The 18,126-nt window shown below is 36.5% G+C and overlaps 1 protein-coding gene across 1 annotated transcript in view; it reads right to left on the bottom strand.

Annotated features, from left to right (window-relative positions):
• The window catches only part of LOC118451996 (transcription initiation factor TFIID subunit 4-like), a gene marked incomplete at its 5' end in the record, with an annotated part of 147,020 nt that overhangs the window by 28,711 nt on the left and 100,183 nt on the right, over positions 1–18,126 (bottom strand). The window lies entirely within an intron of this gene.

The raw sequence follows: 18,126 nt of genomic DNA, 5'->3' as shown, positions 1-18,126 counted from the left end.
TAAGGAAGAAGATGGGAAACAAAGGCAAAAGATGGGGATCTTCAGCTACTGCAACACCGAATGATCCTTCTAGAATAAGACTATTGGGAGTTGGCTGGAAAAATTCACATGGCATCAGACTCCAACACAGTGATGTAACTACATAAACACCTACACTAAAAAGAAAATAATGATAAATTGGAATTATTTTGAGACATGGCAGACTTTTATAGTCCAGTTTCTTTTTAAAAAATTAAAATTAAAAAATAATATTAATATTAATAAATAATAAATGATTTGCAGCATCACATCTGAGCCCCACAACCAGACTACCCCACTTATTCATTTATGGAAATACAGCCATATTTACTATGTTGCAGAAAACTTCTTACTGCCATCCCTGAATCTTAACACAACACCGTGAGAAGTTGAAAGGAAATTTCAGAAGTTGATAATGCCAAAGGATGACACAGCTAAAGCCTTCACCATTCTCTTTTCCAGAGTATTGCAATTAAATGGATAAATAGTAGGAATGGCAAAATGATGGTTTGTATCTTTAATGAAAAGGAACTGAAACACTCAGCTTGATTTTCCTCCCCCTGTCATCCACTCAAAGCCGTAATTTTTCAGTAAACTGAGGAAGGAACAACGCATCCTAATACGCTTTTAATATGCAGACAAACTATTAATCTTAGAAGGTATGATTCTGCCAAATTTTTAAGTCTGAAGTGCTTGCTTGAATTAATGTATTTAGATGAATTGGCATTTTTTTTCCTAAGACAGCTATAGTTAATGGGTCAAAACATAATTTGCCTGTCCTGTTTTGAGCTTACAGACATTTGTACAAGTGTCACAATCATTCATGTGACACTTGTCTGCTTTATTATTCCATGCCAAAAATAAGCAAATGTTTACAAGATTTGTTTCTCTGAAGCACATAGAGAACATGTAAGAAAAGGGAAAGACACAAATAAGCGTATGCAGGGAAGCTTAATGGATATCAAGACTGCTACTTCACAACACGGCTTTTTTTTAATCTAAGCTGCTCCTCCCTGTGTTCTTTAAATTGTCATTAAATTACTATAAGGATGTTTATAAGCAACTCGGCAATGGTCAAGCATGCATTGGTCTGGAAATTCAAACCTCCTGTCCTCCCATCAGCTATTCACTTCCTCAGACACCGAGGAGCTTCATGACTGTAGGAACCTGAAATATCCTGAGTATCTGAGCACATGGACTCCTCCTCCTCAGTTCTGAGAGAGAAAGAGTGAGTACATAGCCATGCTCTTTGATGGCAATCACAGTGCAACTAAACAGCTTCTTTTTGTAATTCCTGTTATTTTCATTTCACAGCTGCTCTTTACTGAGACTTACACATATTGCTAGAAAAGTATAGGAAAGTTAATAATTGTTAAAGGGTTACATGAAGAAGATAATTGTTCTATTTCTTCTGAATTGCCAATACTGATTTTGCTGTGAGGGGGGATTATGGAAAGAAATGGAACACTAGAGACAGGAAAGTACTGTTACCAAAATAATCTAACAAATGCAAATACAGCTCACAGTATTAACAAAAGTGTTGAGTCTAAGACTATAGACAGATGTTAGCTTTGGATCCAGCTGTGCTGATCAAAGGCTTTATGCCCCCCAGCTGCTCCCCACTGCCCCCTGCTGAAGTTATTATCCTGAAGATCTGCCAGCAGAGTAGCTCATATGAGTGCTCCCTAATTCACTCCAGGCAGTATCAGCCCGTCTAACCCATACCACCTATTTACATTGTTTAGAATAATCCAGTTGATTTTGACTAAAGTGAGTGCACTTGCACAAACCATTCCACTGTGGTCACCTCCATAAGAAACCATATGCGTGGCAACTGGTGTAGTTGCTTGCCTTATGACTGTCTTTCTGAGGCCCTAGAAAACAGTCACTGCTAAAATACCATCTCCCCTAATAATATATATAAAAAGCATTTTAAACATCACCTAAGGAAATAAAGCAATTCTTAAAACCTGATTTTATTTTATTTTTTTTTTTCAACAAAAACACCCGTGGAATTTTCTTACTGAACTACAGACAGGACTTACAATAGCACTGACATTTGAAAACAGCACCAACAATAATGATATAGATCTCCCATAACTTAAAATGTGCACAGCACCAAAAACATCACCTTTGTTCAAATAACACTTGTAAGAGATCACGAAGAGTAACAACTTAAACCACAAGGCAAAACATTGTTGTTTGGTGATTCCTGATTTTGCGTGAATAGATTATGCCTGACTCAACCTTCACACTGAAACAAGCTGAGATTTTTGTTGATAAAGACAAAATGAAATATACAAATCAGATAAGATTTAGAGCTGCAGACTCCTTATCTACATATGATATATTCCCTTTCCAATCTGTAAAATGCATTGTAAAATAGTGGCTTTTTCATTTTAAATTTGCAGGAGAATTTTGGATCATTTTTGGAGTTATATTTCAAGCCATACAACACGTGTTGCCCAGCCTTATCAAAAGGTATCTACTGTTACACTACACACGTTAGAACAGTTTTTTAAATATAAAATACTAATTGTGACCATATTTTCAATTGGATTTCAGCCTGCTCTGGTAACTTCTCTCTTGAGGTGACAAACTGGCAGTACCTGAATTCATTACAGCCTGATTAATTATGCTGCTTTCATACAAAGGGGAAAGAAACTTCAATCAGAAATGGTAACCTTAAACATTACCTGTGCAGCAGCATATCAGAGTATCAATCCCAGATCCATGCACCTTTCATATGCTTTGTGAATTCTTAGTAATTATTTCTCCCTTACCTATCACACAGGTCAGCTCAACTGCAACTGGTTGAATAACTGAAGGAAGGGGTTTGGAGCATTTCAGTTCTAGTCAATAGAATTTATACAAGTTAGCAGAAGATACTGAAAACTGTATCTTATGCTCTCCACTTGCTTACTACAACATAACTCCACTGTGCAATCACCCTTTTTCTCCCCCAACTAAACACAGCAGGAGTTTGGGGAATAAACAGGGAAAAGAAGAGCCGAGTCAAATGTCAGAGACCTCTTTTCTCATACAGCTGAGGACTTGCCAAATTTTTGTCTTCTGCATCTTTGGAGGTGACTTCCTTAAATTACCCAGGAACCGACACCCGCCTGGCTATTACCTTCCTCTAAAGCAAGGCCTATCACTAGAACATACAGATGGCCCGAAACATCCCCGTACCTAGAAAGCAGTACTGTTTTTGCTTGCCTTCTTCTTGTGCTTGTTAACTTGCAAAGGCAAATTAATACAAGACAAGAATCAGACATATGTGTCTAAAATACATGCTGCATAATTAAACTGAGAATGAAAACAAATCAAAGGTATATATGTTCAAATAGTATTTATTGTTCCTTTACATAAAGGAACAAGGAACTTGGCAAATATTTCTTATGAATAAAGGCCCAGCTTCATACAAGTATGGGTTATGAATAGCAATGAACAAGATAAGAGCACGTAAGATAAAGTCAACTACAGTAAGCCACAGACAGAAGCAGAGCCAGACTGACAATGGAAGAATTCCCATCCTACTGGGCTACAGAGCACTCTCTACACAATTGTTTAATGCCAACGCACATCAGCATTTATGCTGAAAGAGACACTTCAGAGAAATATTTTTAAATGCAAAGTTTGGGATATCTCTTTTTTTATATGGATAATACTCAAAGCATATTTCTCTCTACAGACTTAGGTCTCTCGTGCTTAAAGTCTGTAACATGCCTGTGTGCTCTGCTGCTAACGGCGATTTAAAGAATTTGCTGTACCTACAGAATTGTATTATGGAGATCCTAGAGGGTATGACTAAAACTTGTTGAAATTAAGTTCTAAGAAAATTACATATAAATGTAGCTGATTGGTTAGGTTTTGGTTAAAGTCAAGAACAGGAGGTGCTCCCAGGTCTCTCATAGCCAATTGTCTCTAATAGTGAATACACAGGGGTTGACTGTGGTATCAGGTGCTTCGGAGAAAAATAATAACGCATTAAAAATATTGCCAAACCAACAGGCTTCCCTCTCTCATTCAAAGCCCCCATTGTCCTGTATGAACAAAATCTGCAGGAAGACAGCTTAGACTATCACACTTAGGCAAAAGGAGCTGGCTCTACCTGCAAACAAAATGCAGTGACAAAATATCACCCCTCTCGTTCTTCACCTAGGGATGCCACTGCATTAGATTTATGGACACAGGTTGCCACATCCCTCTTAACTAGGTAAAATAATGCTGCAGCTAATATATGTCAAAAGAACTTACTTAAAGTCTAAGTGGGAAAAGTATAGTGCCAGCTTGCAAAAGAAAAAAAAATAAACAGGAAATAAAATTTAAAAATAGATGCTTTAATAACTAGTATTGCTTAAATATAAATAGTATTGTTTAAATACTTAAGGCAGCTCCTCCTGTAAACTCTCATCTTTACCCGATTTCTGTAGACAAAAATCTGATTTTTGTCATGGATAAGAGATTTAAAAACACAGAACAACAAGCAATTGGAAAACATTTTGTGAATTAATTACAACAAGATGTAAAACCATATTATTCATTAATTTGTTAACACATTCTTCTAAGGAGAATGAAATATAAATAAAAATTCAATGGATTTATTTTCAATTATATGGTTGCCTTCTTTTCAATATTTTCCTCAAAATTTAACCATGAAAAGAATATGCCTGAACAATAGAGATTAAAAGACGTAGTTAAGATTTTATCCATTACTATTAACTTTTATATTAGTGTATGTATTCAAAGATAAAACTATATGTATTCCAAAGATATACAAGCCAGCCACAAATTAATCTTGAAAATTGCAATAGAGTCAATAACTCCTTCCAAGTCTCTTTGATTTGGCTGGCTCAACCAATCTGCTCTGGCCATTCAACCAGTTAAATAAATTTCTATAATGATTTCACCATTTTAGGCTGCCTATCTGCAAGTTCTTACTGTCAACATGAATTACTCTGTATGCTGCAATTCCCCCATCAATTGAGACAAAGTATGACTGTTGTAGTGTTCTGTTAACATGACATGCTTCTCATGTATCTGTATTCCAAATGTCAAGATGATACGGCACAGCCAGCCAGAAGTGTTCTATTATCAGATCTAGAAGAACAATTCGCACTAAAGGGTAGACTTCAGAATACGTAGGTAAAGCACTTTCTTTGATATGCAATCTCTAGTTTGGTGTCAGTTCTGAACAACTCCACGTTATGGTGTCTTTCTATGCAACTGGAGTGTAAGCTGCTTAAGGAGGATTAATCTGACACAGCTTGATTTGTCTGTTTTACGTGATGCTCATTCTAACCAGACATAAGACAGGTAGCTTTGTCTTGAGAGGCAGAGAGGGTAGAAAAAAGCTATTAATGAGTTGCTTTTGGTTTTGTTTTTCTGGAGGAAAACTGTATCAGAAATTCAGTACAAATCAGAATTCTTCAGAAAAGAGCTACTCAGATATACCAGTTGAATGCTGGAGGTAAAAATATACCTCTGAAAGACTTAAAAAAGTATATAATTTTTGTTAAGGTTTATATGATTACATGTTTAATTTAAAAAGCAATGACTCTCAATATATAGTAGAGTGAAATAACTCAGAAATTAGAGATGATACGGCCTTGTTAAAGAATTATTTTGAAATTAGATGTGTGTTAAGTTCATCATTTAAATAAGAAAAGCAAAAATCAATTTTTTTTTCAGAATCTGTAGTTGGAGAAACATTTTCATAAAAGAAACACCGCTTTGCTTTCTCCCACCCACTCACTTAGTGAATTTAATAAATTTACCACAGCAGTATGTAATACTTACATAGTAAGGGCAGAAATACAGAAAATTATCTTAAAAAGTAATTGGTCTTGACCACCACCAGGATAAATGGCTTAAAAGGCAATATATAACTTTTTAAAAGTTGTCTGAAGTCCAAAAAACCTTATGTCTCAGTAGAGCTAGTGTAAAAAATGCATTTGACTTCAGACCAACCAGGATTTACTGCTGAACAAGCTGAATTATGGATTACATTACATTTTTTATATATGGCACTGTAGAAAAGAAACCCCAGTAGGTCAAACTGACTTATTAATCACTATAGCTAAAATAAATACTTGAATAACATCAACTAATGGGCCACAAACTAGATCTAGGCAGAGACTTGTAAAGACACTTGGAACGTTGGAGTCTACAGTACATATCAAGAATGTCAACCAAAAATCATTAAAGTGTTCATTAAGCATTCTTAATTTTCATTAATTGCTTCAAACTGATCAGATGTCAAACTGAAACGCAGAACATACACAATCTATAGATTTGATTATAACATAAACAGAGTTGACTAACCTATTACTTTAAGACTTTACTCTGGATGCTTTAGTTGTATCTTCATTAAGAGTTTTCTAAAATAATGTATTATTGCTTGAGAGATATGGACACTGACAAATGCTCAAAACTGAAAATTATAATCTGGCATGGAATCAGATCACCTGTTGTAATTCTTCTTGCCTTTAACCAAGAGAAGCTGCAGAACATGTCCCATTACAGGTAAGCTCATGAAATGAATGAACAGACTCAAAGTACTTCTAGAAGTAAATAAAATGATTCATCTGGATTCTTAATCAAGAAATGAGACACTCTGATATCAAGTATTTCCAAAGATGTAATTTTTATTTATAATTTCTTCAAACAGAGAAAACCTACTTTCTATTTTAATTTTCTTCTTCTGGAAGCCTTTCTGTATTGCTTCCAAGTTATTTAAGATACATTATGAAATGACAAGAATACTTGAAATCGTGATTATTTTTTTTCCTAACATCACTGGCAATTATTATTACTTTGACTACCTGCACAGCTGACAACAATGCTAGGAACAGTCCCTGCAGTTCTTCATTAGGTATTTGTTCTGTTACTTAGCAAGATAAAAGCTAAGTCAACAGCAGTATAAAATTCATCCCATCTCATTGTAGCTACAGCTGAGGATGTCATATGGCTGTCAATGTTGTCCAGGGAGGGGGAAGAAAAAAGGCTAAGACTGTAATTTGAAGCTCAATTAAAGGAGGGAAGAGGAAACAATATACTGAACTTGCATTTTATTTATTCATAAAGAATAAACAAATAAATTCATTTATTTATCGAGATGAGAAAATTAATTTCAGCTTTGGAGACAAGCACCAGGCATATTTTCCAGATCCATCAGATTTAGCTCACCTTCTGCTCTGTGAAGAAGTTTCTTAATTATTTTTTTTTAGAATTGCAATAGCATAAGATTGAAAACAAACGAAAAGACGAGAAAGAGGAATTAACAAAACCTTGCTATAGAGAGGAATGTAGGTGACTTCTTTTATGGCTTGGGAAAAACGTATCACAGGCCAGTGATATGGCCTGGGAAAAAAATGCCCTCTGCCAACACCTCCCCTATAGATAAAGCAGGCTGCAGTGCTGCTGTCTTTTTGATCAAGAGAAGAAATCCCACGCCAATGACTGTTTCCCCTGACAGACTGCTTGTCCTTTTTAATGTTACATGAGAGCACCAGCCTGAATTTCCCTCCCCTCAGAGCTAGTACCACTACCACTGATTAGAGATGCTGGTCTGCCTAGGGGTACTCACTACTTTGGCCAAGGCTGTTTAACCTGTTGTGCTCCTTTTATTCCCTACCTTCTCCTTTGGAGATAGAAACTTCGCCTTTTTTATGGATCTTACAGTATGCTCATTCTCCTAACAGAGCTTCCTCTAAATTGTTCAGTAATTGCTCCATCATACAGAGGTTCAGCTCTTGTTATGCTCCTGGCTTTGCAAGAGACTGTCATGCTCAAAAGGAGTGGAGAAATATCTCTTTTATTGATAATTACAGCATGGGCCAACACTATTTCCATGCTGCTAAAGCACGGAAATCCCTATTTATGATACCTTCTACTTTCTCTAACACAGTTGCAGAAAAATCTTGTAATTCTCTTTGTTCACCTCCCCATACAACACTACTGTTCTTTGTCCTTTTATTTGCTGAGATAATTATTATACACAGATTACTACAAACAGAATAACAAAAGCAACAGCAAAACTAGCAGTGGAAATAGGGCTATTGCACTACCTCCTTCAGATAGCTAATCCATGGGCCCTGCTCAAAGCTCGTCATAAAAAGAAGAGTGAAGGGAATAAGGGTAAGATTCCCCAAGTAAGTTCAACAGCCTAGGAGCCCAACTCTTAGGGACTTGGACTCTTAAATGACCTAGGGTTTCCATACACAGTCTTCATAACAGTTTAGTTAGTTTTAGATAACGATGTGAAATATGTGTATGTGGATTCACTCACGCTTGGAAAAGAGCAGATATGAAACTAGCTTACCAGCTAGTGAAACTGCCCTGTGAAACCAACTCCAGATTCCTGCAAAGTGGTACCAGTTAAAAAAGGTATAAAAATCGTAATTTTATTCAAATCAATGTAACTTTATATAGACCAAAAAGTGAGATTTTGCTCCGAAGACAAAAGGAAAAGGAGGGGAAAAAAACCAGTTTGATTGATAAGTCATGGAGACTCGCTAATTTTATCACCACAGTCCCTCTAGACTGTAAAAAATTTCCTTGATTTATTCCCATTTTTTGTCTGCTTTTCTTTTTGACTGTCTCTCCCACTGTCTACATTTAAAAAAACCAAAAAAGCAGTTTAAAAAAATACGCCAAGGTCGGGGAGCTGCGATCTGCAGTACTGCATGATGCCCTTCCCTTCCTATTGCACCTCCCCTGCAGCAACTGGCTGCAAGCCTGTAACTTGAAGGCAAGCAGTAACTAAGTAACTAATAAATAAGGAGTATACCACTAAAGTAAACAGTACCCTAGCTATAATTAGCTAGCACAGACAAGCTGCTGGTGGTAGATGTCTCTCCGAGTTCCCTCAGGCCCTCTCCAGCCCAACTCCCCCACAGAATCCCTTTAACCAGCATGCTCCTGTTTGACTCCAGGCAAAACAAAAACAAAACCCCCTTTTTTCCTAGTCACTCACTAGAACAGAGTATGTAACAAAAGGAACACCAAGACGAAGATCCCACTATCAGATATTCTTACTACATTATTTCTTCGAAAGCAAAATACAGCCTGTAATAGTCAAGACACATTGGGAAACTTCATCAACCTGCATTTAACAGACACTGATAGTCCCAAAGACTTTTGTGGTCAAATAACATGAGACTTTTCAAAATATGCTAATTTCCAAAAAGAAAACCTTGTTTTTATTGAAAAAAAGAGAAATAAAGCATTTCCTACATCAGAATCAGCGGATTAGCAAACCTGAGTTCATGCAGTAGGAAACACGATGAGATTGACAGGAACACTGACGTACAATCCAACAAAAGCTTATTGCATGTAATTAACGTTCTACACAAGGCATGTTACTAACTTCAAACAACCTAACCACTGTGCTTAAAGTTAAGCAGGAGCACATGTCCTTGCAGGTTTGCAGCTCAAACGCTTAACTTCTCGTGAATGTGGCCAAACAGGACCCATTTTGCTATCTCTCTTACAAAGAAAGGATGTGCAATACATACTGCTCATGTAAACTCATAAACAGTTTTGAACAAAGCTGAAAGACTACTTTCAGCTCAAAGTTTAAATCTTTGAGCCACACCTTTGAATCTTACCATTAGCAAATTTTAGCCAAATTCTGAAAGGGGAATGTAGGCAGTAGGAGACTGGTCAGCATATGTGGAAGAAGTGTGAACATGCATTTCCAAATTAAACAAGGGTTTGCTCAAAACACACTTACAATACAGAACAGCCCAGAGGGAGTAAAAATACATCACGTTCACAGCTAAGTTCAACACAATAAATTTGCCTGCACCACAAACTGTGATACTGTGTCATTTCATAATGACATCACTTATGAAACCTGTAGTAGGGACCTGACTAAAATTTTTGCACATACATATATATGAATAATATGCACACGTGAAATACTCCCAAACTGATAAAGAAACCATTCAGACCTACAGAAAAATCTTGGAAGGCTTGTATATGGCAAAAGGAAACCATGACCGGCCCATCTTCATTCCTCTTTCTTACTCACTGGGCTTTTCTTTGATTAGAACTTCTTCAAATGAAGGGATAATTTTTTACTACAAGTAATAAGACAGCAAGTTCTGAATGGAATGTTTATCTGCCAGGCTTTTTCCTTGTCTACTTTTTCTTTTTCTTTTTTTTTTTTTTTAATTTAAGAACCTCTTCTTTTCTTATCAACAGAATATTGTAAGGCAACATTCAACTGTAGCATACTGCACAGTGGTGGCAAGATCCATTTAAGGAGCATCAACACAGACCTCCTGCGAGACTTTAGAAAGCTTGTACAGATAACTTCATGTTTTCAAGAAAGTGGAGCTTGTCTGATTATTCCCAACCGTTTTATCTGTATCTTACATTATTAAATGTAAAAGAGACTCACAGATTACCCTGTAACAAGAGGCTCTCTGAAATAGTCAAGACTAAACAGAAGCAGAATTAAATACAGTTGGGAGGGAGACTTGGACAACGGTTTGGTTCTACGATTTACATCAGGTAAAATAACAGAAAGTTCCGTTCAGTACTTCTGGGTAAGGCGTAATTATGTAAGCTAGCAACAGGATTCTCTGGAAGTTCAAGCCTATTTGCCTAAAGGCTCAGGGTAAACTAAAAATGTTAAATTACTGTTACCCTAATTTTCACTCTTTGTATGACCAGTATATTACTTGACTCCCTGTAAAGAATCAGGCTGGAAATATGAAAAAATGGGCATCCTAATAAATTTCAAGTTCTTTAGACTTTTTCAAAACCTCAGCATCAGTAAAGGACTTTTTAGCCAAGAAGAAAAAACAATTATTCCACAAAATTTATCCGGCACTGAATGGGATGGAAGGGATAAGGAAATTTAGCTGTTTGATGATTCATCTGACTTTTCTAGAGGAGGATCAATTAAAAGGGAAACATTGCCACTTTAATATACAGGTCTAAATCTTTCCATGTATATGTTGAAAAGTTACACCTTGGAAATTTTCTGGTCAGGTTTTAAAAATTATTTTCACTGACATCTAAAAATGTCACAGCACCTTGGGCCTTACCCTGCTGAAGTCAATGGAAAGACTCAAGTCAGTTTTGACAAACCCTCAACTAGACCCTTTCGACTTTCCTTCTCTTAGTCTTATCAGTTTTATTTAGCCAGAAGAAAGAAAAATTCTGGAATTATAAGTGTCAGAAAAACAGAGGCTGCAAAATATATTTTATCCTTCAGTGTCTGAAAATCAGGAAGACAAATGGAGAAGACAATTGAGAACACAGAAAGACCCAACCCAAAACCAACCCCCCAAAAAAACCAAAATAAAAAACAAGCTCACATACCCCCTTGTCCCCACAAATCCTCAAGGTAGCTGCCTTTTGCAAGAAGAAAAACAATACTCTTTAACAGTAACAGCAGCAGACCTCTATAGGGATTGACAAATAATGGATGAACTATTAACTACTCAGAAGTCATTTTGCCAAGTTCTCATTTTCCATGCTAATAAGCTGCACACACTATATTTATATAGTATCCATAAATAAAAAGATTGTATTTAATAGTACCACACTGATAAAATTATTTTCCTTTTAAAAATGCAAACATTTTGGATTTGAATTAAAAAACCCAACACCACTATTTAAGACTCCAGTAAAAAACCTTTGAAAAGCAGAGAAAGAAATGGTCTCTCTAATGGTCTCCTCCTATGCGCTAAATCAACATCGTGCAGTCAGGTGGGATCAACTACCATTTCCATCTCCAAATGAAGTAAAAATCAAATTTGTCTTGGCCAGTAAGGAAAAATGATTAATATCATTGAACCTCTGTCAGAATATTTTGTGTTACATAGATCAAAGGAATACAAACAGTATGCAAACCTGTTCTACTAGTAAAAAAGAATGTTTTTGCTGGCACAGAGCCACTTTCTATTTTCTTGCATTGCTGCCTGGCTTTTTCCTCCTGTCAACTGAGATCCGTGCAAAATTGTTCTACTGCCTCCCGACTCACTGTCTGTATTCCTGCCTGTTTGCAACAGGCACAGAAATATATTTCTATACATTCACTCCAAATTAGAATTATTAATCATCAGTGTAAACACAGCATTATCCATCATCTTTAATGCCTTCCTACTTTTTACTGCCAACTCTGTAAAATGCATCAGAGTAATGTTTACAAACCTTGTTTCACAAAAATCCCCAAAATTCTAAAAAAATAGAACGTTTGTTGTGCTAAAACACAGTTTGAAATTAAATTTTCAAAAAGCGGCAATTTATTTTTTAGATTGAAATCTCATTTATTTAAGAATGAGAAAGATAGGTGCAGTTATTATTAGAACACCTATATAGTCTTTCAAAAAACTGATTTTCAAATAGATATTAACACATTTCTTGTGAATTATTTTAATATTTATTTGACTTTTTAAATCCGGAAGTAAAGCAAGCCAGAGAAGCTGAAGCTAAACTTGAGATTTTCAAAGATTCATAAAGTAGTATGCATGTAAGTCCATAAAAAAATTACAAGGACAGACCCCTTAACTTTCTTCTGTCTCCTTGAAAATCCAAACCCATGTATTTAACTGATAGTTTTAGGATACCTCAAATGAAATAGTAACTGTCAGCAGCAGTGACATCCTACACCAAAACAGGTCTGAGATAACCACTGCATTCTATCATATCAGTGATACATGGAGCAACGAGTGCTTGAAAAGGCAATGATACAATAAATCATAAAAATTCCTCCTGTTCTGCTGTTAGTCTACAGGTTTAAAAGTGCAAAAAGCAAGGTTTAACTTCTTGGACCATAAACACTTGCAAAAGGTGTTCTGGTCTACTGTATCTGCTTTCATATAACTCAAGCTTAACAACTGTAGGGAATCTTTAGATTCCAGTGCTTTCTAAACATATCTTGACCACTTAAAATGTAATTTATCAAGAGCCAACTATACAGTATGAAGACCAAGCTGAGACTTGAGATGTAGAACAAGTCATTCCAAGGATCTTCCAAAGTGGATGCCATAAAACTACTTTAGTTCTAAAAAGGTGAGGGAATAGCCTAAAGATCTGGCTCAGAGCATGGCAATCCCACTGACTGGTGTTTTTCCCCAAAATAAAACACTATTCGTTGGTTCCAATTCTTTCAGATCTGTCAGAAGCAGTTATGCCTCACAGTTATGTTGGCTGATTCATGGACTTCTAGATCTGCATGATATCCTCTGAGTAGACACTTTGGAGAAAACCCAGTGCACAACCCTTCTGTAACAAAGACTTTTGCAAGACACGCTATACATCCCTTTCTGTTTAAAAGGGCGACACAGGAAGGAAACAAGGCCAGCTGTTAACAAGAGACAGCTCTATCATACTTTTTTATCACGTCTGACCTATTCCAAGGAGAAAATTACCTAGTATCCTGACTTCTTCTTAATATTGTTAAAGTATAAACAATGCATTTGAGGAATAATTTCAGGTGTTGCTGAAATGCCTATGGATAACCCAAATGAAGTGAGAATGCCAGCTGTAATGTGTGCAAACAAATTAATCATGTTCAGTCCCGGATAACTAAAAAGAGGCTGTAGTCAAAAGCACTTTTTTCCAACTATGTCATAGTGCCCAAGTGCCTCCCCAAATGTATTCATCCTTACATTTCCACTTAGAAATTAGGAATTACTAGTAGTATAAAGATCTGATAGAGAGGAATATTAAGTAACTTTTCTACATCTGCAATTTGGAAGTCTCTGGTATAACACAGATTTCCAGGTCTGAAACCAGAATCTTAATCATGTTTTATACAAAACCTTCACATGAAAACAGCTTTAAAATGTTCAAATTATACCATCTGAAAGATGAATTTAATTAAAAAAATGTGGTGCCTCATACCCAAAATACATTTCACAATCACTTTAGTAATTAGCTTTTCTCTACACAAAACATCACTGTTTTAACTGTAGTTATTTTGGGACTTTCCAGGTCTGCAAGAACATCTTTCTTGACTAATATAATGGTTGGAATACATTGGATGAGAAAAGACAAAAAATATCAGATCTCCCTTGAGTGCTGGCCCAACATATGGTCCTGCAAAATTGTGGAAGATGGTGTTTGGGATAGTTTGCTGAATATCCTTAAGATGACTGCTCTTCCACTATGTGAGAAAGAGCATTTTTTTCTTATCCCTAAAATGACTGTCTTCAATAAGCGGTGATTCACTGAACTAGCCCTGAGGCTGCCTTTGGAAGCTCAGTATTCAAAAACCATCTGTGCCAGCAAGTACCAGGAGAGGGCTTTCACTTGATATTTAAACAAATTATACCCTCAGATATTTCAAACATATACTCTATATTTATGTATTTTGGGATACTAGCCATAGGTCTTGATGAAAAGCCAAATTATTTAATTATTATTATTACTATAATATACAGAAAAATACTTGCATATAGCCTCCACACTTTAATTTCATAATAAAAAATGAGGGACTTCGAAATATGTAAATTCTGCATTCTTGCCACCTTAGCACTACTCAAATATTTAACTTGTAAAGTTACCTGACCTAGTCTTGTGATGGTTAATGCTTTTCTTAAAGCTTTAACTCTTACAATTACATTAAAATACTTATTTCATAAACAAAACTAATTTTTAATTCTAATTGTTAAAAGCCTTACAATTCAAGAACAAAAAGCGTAAAAATGTGAAGGATATAGCTTCAAAATCCATAAGGTAAACAAAACCACCTCAAAATGTATTCTTTTTAATCTGACATTAGAGGTGCTTAAGGATACTAACTAAAGAGCTTAAGTGGTTACTGTCTTCTCTTTCCTTTATTTGTCATCCTCCACCCTACCTTTACCAACCACTGCTGTGTACCAACACAAGAACAGGACCCACACAGCAAATAAGAATTAGGCGGTACTGCTGCTAAATGCATAACATGGTTCAGGAGTTAGCTACCTAACTTGATAACCATGCGTTAAATTCTAAAACCCAGTAACATTTAAAAGATTTTTTTCCAATAATTCTGTCTAGTATCATTAAATAAATTTTAAAAGCCATAAAATTCTGCAAATGCAGTATTTTCGACTCTGCAAGGCAGAGAAGCTGAATTCTTCCAAAGGTATCTCAGTTCTCTTTACCCGTTCTCTTTCACTCTTGATCTAAACTGCATTATAATAATAAGCAGGCTGAATTACTGATGAGCTGCTGGCTGCTACAGAGGAAGCAGTGTCTAGCAGGTTATCTAAAATACGAGAACACAAGAAAGGTACTAAAAAGAAGGCGAATTAAGAGCAGGTGATCTCAAGTTTGCTGCCTCTGCCTTGTTGCAAGTTCTTTTTCCAGTGCTCACTGGGCTCTAGGCCAAACTACTCCAGCAAGCTAAGCAGAAACTATTCACTTTTTGTTGTTCTTGGGTTAGTTTTCTGCCAATTTATCAAATGGAAACAGGTTAGCACAGGGTACGACAAGAGCCAGAGCCAATGAAAGGGAAGGGGCAGGAACGCACTACTAGAGACGGGGATCAAGATCACAGTCAGATTGGCTCAGACCACTGTGCAATCACAGTCTGGAACCAGATACACATTCGGTGGCTGCGTTATCTGAAGACGTCTTGCCCCTGCTCATCCACTTCTCTACAGCATCTTTTTTCCCATTTTTTGGATAGGAATTTTTTATATGGCTGCATGGAGAAGAAAATCAAAGAACATATACAATGGAAAAATAACCTCACCCCGTAACTGCTAATTTTCCATCTCCCCAAGTAAAAGTAACCAAAAAACCCCAGCTGTACTAGCACAGAAGATGCAAATGATAGAGCCTGTCCTTGGTAACCTAAACTAATCCTGCCACTGAAAAAAAGTCTATTTAACTATGTCTTGAAAAGAAGCAAAGAAGCCCAAATGAGCCAATGTGAGACACAGAACAAGTTTAAAGAAAACACTCTTGAACAAAGTGCTGGTGCAAAAATATTTGCAATTATAAGCACAAGCTTTTTCACATTTATAAAAGCTGTGTAAGACCTGTTTCTTTGTAGACAACAAACAGTACTTGATCACAGAAACACTAAGCTTTTCCATCAACTTTTTCTCTTAAGCAAAATAACCATCACTACTCCCTAAATTGACCTCCTGCTCAGATCAAAAAGGTATTACTAAGAAGATCCGATTTCCAAAGAGAAATCATGAGCTAGTATTTCTGTTGAACCAAGAAGCTGGACTGAAATCCAATACTTCTCATTGAAAAAAAAAAAAAGGCCAATGCAACTAAGTAAAATATCAAACAAGAGTTAGTTCAAAAAAGGAAAAATGTGACATCCAGGGGTGGGATGATTTGTAAATTATCTCTCTTTGGATCAGCAAATGTGCAGCGTCCCAGGTGCAACAAAAGCAGACGTGTGTCAAAAGATGAATGAGGAGACCAGGAACTTCAATGGCAAAAACTGGACATTTTGACAAAAAAAAGGGGGCAGGCCAAGAAAGCTCTTGCCAAGTTAGACCTTGCAAACATAGATTATCAGTAGCAAGGACCTAAGAAGCTTAGAAACTGCTAGGAGGAAGCAGAGAATCGTAGACCATGGTGGAAGTCAGAATTGGACTAAAGGGATGTCTGTAAGACAGGACATAGTCTTATAATAGTTTTCTATGTTGTTTATAATCTCCAGAAACCCAAAAAAGAGAAATCAGATTATTTTAGACAAATAATGCAAATTTCCAGTACCTTTTTAAAGTGAAACATTTTGGAGGAGTTGAGTTTATTTCTGCATCACAGCCCTAATGAATACCTCAGAAGAGTAACAGTTTCTAGTAGCCAACCTGCATGACACAGCTTCTACAATGCTCTAGATCCTGTCCCTAGAAAAGACATTGAATAATCCAGATACAGTATCCAAATCCTTGAAATCAGCTTGCAGCCAGGCACCAATGTGAGTTGGCCAGGAAGGTTAGAAGCTAGAAGAGGGATGGGAGCAATTCAGTCTGAACTGGCAGAAGATCCACACAATTCATAACTCCAGGAAATCCATGCATCGGCAAAAACTCCAAGGATAATTTGTCTATTGAATAACACAGACGTTCAGCAAAATTTGGGCTAGGGGAGCAACAAAAGGAGGCAAAAATCCCCTGAAGCCATTGGAATTTGCCACAGACCTTTATCTTTCCTTAAAGCTGTGTACCAGGAGAGTAAGGAGCTTCTAGAGTGAGGGAAGAGGTTCACCACAAATCCATTCAGGCATATAGCTCTGAATAAAATGTTTCACTGAAGGTGACCACAATTTGGTTCATCAAACTATAAAAGCTTAAAAAAGGATCATTTTTTTAAAAGGGGCAACAGATAATAAAAAATAAATTCTGATAAGTAGGAGAAAACATTCCTTTGGTCAAGTGAAGACAAGCAGTGAATGTACATTTGTTAAAATCCAAAGTGATTCATTTATTGTTAGAAAGATCGAATTATTTTTAAATGAATTTGTGTGAAAGCCAATGCTATCACTATCCAATTGAGCTTCTAATGAAAGCTTCTTCTGGCCTGTTGCTACAGGGTTTCTTACAGGTGCATACAGAGGAGAACAGAATGCTTTACTGAATGTAAGACAGGGAGGGAGACCAAAAGGAAGGGAATGTAACAGGACAACACAAAACCCAGGAAGCTCCCTCAGTCTGAAACTAATTTGACCAGAAAACGGATGCACCTCCTGTGTATCTGAAGTCATAAGTCAACTTTAGAATATAAGCAAGATCCACTTCTATTCCTAGCTCAGCTCATTCCTTAGCACTAATCTTAGCACATGAGAAGAGAGAGAGTAGTCAGATAAAAGCTATCCAAAATGGGAAACAAAAAGGCCTTCGGAAATCCCTGGCATTTAGACAGTCAGTATGAGCCAAAACTGTTAGTCAGTTATTCAAAACAAAACGCATTTTCCTCGGAACAGACACATAATAGGGAGAACTACTTTGACTCCTATTGTGTAGGCATATTTAGCAGAAACAAAAGCCCAACTACATCTGTACTAGACAACACAGTACTCTCTAAGAATTATCCAAGGTAATACAGCCGTGTTATCCTAGGTTAATATACAGGCCACTTTTGAGGATCTTGCGTTGCACAGTAGAGCTACTTCTCCATTTAAGATAA

The sequence above is a fragment of the Egretta garzetta genome, unplaced genomic scaffold (assembly GCF_000687185.1).
Source record: "Egretta garzetta isolate BGI_Z169 unplaced genomic scaffold, ASM68718v1 scaffold23, whole genome shotgun sequence".
Classification (NCBI taxonomy): domain Eukaryota; kingdom Metazoa; phylum Chordata; class Aves; order Pelecaniformes; family Ardeidae; genus Egretta; species Egretta garzetta.
This window is presented reverse-complemented; position numbering and strand designations above follow the sequence as displayed.